Raw genomic sequence first — 2,352 nt, 5'->3', positions numbered from 1 at the left:
GGCGGGCGGGGGACTGGAGGGGGCGATATTTTTCCTCCCCCTTTTTTTAAAGGGTCCGTGAGTGAGAGGAAAGCATCGAGAGCTGCACCTTCCCCAGGCAGCAAGAAAAACAAAAGTTGCACTGAGACACAGCGAGGCTTCCAGTAGTCAAAATAATAAAACCTCTTCGTATTTATTTATGTTTTCCCGTAGTAATCACTGTGTGTGTGCGGGGTGGTTAATCAGATGGTGGAAAAAAGTGCCGTGTGTGTGTGTGTGTGTATATGTCAGAAGAAGCTGGCTGTTGGTTTGTATAAGAGCCCAGATGCACTCGTGTGGAAATTATAAAGGCAGGGCCAGGCAGGCGGGCGGCCAATCGCCACTGGGCTCGTCACTGCAGCCTCTTTCAGCTCAAACCCGGCTAATTAATCCCTCTCGAGGAGATAGATATGTATACACACACACACACGCACGCACGCACACGCAGGCACATATAGAAAGGTAGAGGGTTACCGGCAGCAAACCCGCCCCGGTGATCCCTACGCTCGGAAATCAAGAGAAATCGCTCTCCTTTGGGTGTAACTTGAAGGGTATTGGCGTTTCGAAAGGACTTGGCAAAACTGTGCCGCTCCGCACCGAATCCCTGCGTGCCTCCCCACGGCCGAGCCGGGAATGCAGGTGTATTAATGGGCATCCATCAACTAGGGAGCTACAGACCGGGCCGGCTTCTGCGGGAGCAGGGGCGTAAATTCATTAACTCACACTTGGCGTCACATCACGCTGTCCTTTCCTCCTGATAGTTGTCTATAACTGCAAACGAGAAGTTGGGGGTTTGGTTTTGGTGGTGGTGTTCGGTTTGGGTTTTTTTCGCTCGTGAACCGGACAGTGAACAAGCAGCAAATTCACGGCAAATTTAGTGTCCTTTGGAATAAAATATTACGCAGAAATCCACGATTTGTATTGTTTTAAAAGGTCTTCTGACGGGCTCTAATCGATTTTGAGGTTTAATGTATTTCGGCATTGTCTCTGCCTTGCTTTTTTGTGTTTGTACCTCACGAAGGGAGAATCAATCGCTAAACGTGTATCTGGTAGGGCTTTTTCACGTTCCCTCCAGAAATCAAGTAGCAGATATGAACGGTAAATCTCATCTGCCACTTCTTAGCTTCGCTTTTCCTATTCCGCCTAGCGCTCCGATATGTGGCGAGGGGTGGATGTTCAGCTGCTTTTTGAGGCTCGCTATAAGTATCAATTTCAAACCTGGGTGGTTTATGGTAGAGGCAGCTCTGCTCGCAAGCTGCGTGCCGTGAGTGTGCACACGGAGGGATGCTAGCGCCTGCGAACACGCTGGCACGCTCCTCAGCTGACAGTTTGGGGCTTCGCGACTGTGATGGGTAATTAGCGAATTTCTCCTTCGTTACTTTAACGTGTTAGTAATGGGGGACCTTGATTTGCGAATAGGCTGGAGCGGCAAACTCTTCTGCTTTGCAGCACTTCAAGAGAACCCTAAATTATGTTTTTTCTAAGGAAAAAAAAAAAAAAAACAACCCCACAACAGCAAAGCCTTTAATCTCTCGGAATCTTTAATCTACTGCCCGATTACTAATTCTTAAAGTAACTGCCGCAGGCGTGCCCATCGCTAAGGAGAAGTCATACCGCAAAAAAAGAACGTTTCACGACATTTATTCAGCGCACTTAATGCCACCAACTTTATTGTCCACCGCGAAGAATTTCTGACTTTTTGTGCCCAGACTGGCTGAGTCCGGCGTTTCTCCGGGCTCTCCCCTCTCCGCTTCTTAGGAGGGAGCTGATGCGGGGATCGTGTTGTGCCCATTAGTCAAACAGGGCTCGGGTTTGTCTTGGGGCGCCCCTCGGAAAAACTGCAGGTGCCAGCTCGTCCCGAAGAAGCTTTTCCTCTTCTCGGCGGCCGCTTTCCGGCTGTTTCGGGCGAAGAAGGGGCTTGTTTCCTCCCGTTTTTTCTCCTTCCTCCGGGATAGTTTCCCCGGGCGTGCGGGACACACAGACCTCCCGTTCCCGGCGCTTCCCAGACACCCCGGAGGAGCGAAGCCGCCGGTGGCCGGTCCCCGCCGGGGGGTCCGGGGGCCGCATCTTCCCTCCCACCCCCTCCCCACCCCCCGGCGCTCAGTTGCTGGCTCCCGGGGGTCGGTTCCCCTTCGCCTCCCCCGAGCAAGCACTTACGGGGGTCCTCGCTGGGTCCGAGGGGACAGGCAGGCACCTCCCCGCCGCCGTCCCCCGCTGCTCTTTACCGGCGTGCGGGGAACCCGCAGCGGCGGTAGGGGACGAGGCGGGGGCGGGGACCTGCTGTATGGCCGGGGGCCCCGTCGGCGGGCGGGAGGGGGGAGGCGGGGGTCGTCC

The 2,352-nt window shown here is 54.1% G+C and overlaps 1 protein-coding gene across 9 annotated transcripts in view; it reads left to right on the top strand.

Moving 5' to 3' along the window:
• The window catches only part of NBEA (neurobeachin), a 506,029-nt gene that overhangs the window by 350,133 nt on the left and 153,544 nt on the right, over positions 1-2,352 (top strand). The gene's annotated exons all lie outside the window — the stretch shown is intronic.

The sequence above is a fragment of the Calidris pugnax genome, unplaced genomic scaffold (assembly GCF_001431845.1).
Source record: "Calidris pugnax isolate Ruff unplaced genomic scaffold, ASM143184v1 scaffold20, whole genome shotgun sequence".
NCBI lineage: Eukaryota > Metazoa > Chordata > Aves > Charadriiformes > Scolopacidae > Calidris > Calidris pugnax.
Note: the sequence above shows the minus strand (reverse complement) of the source record. Positions and strands in the feature narration are given on the sequence as shown.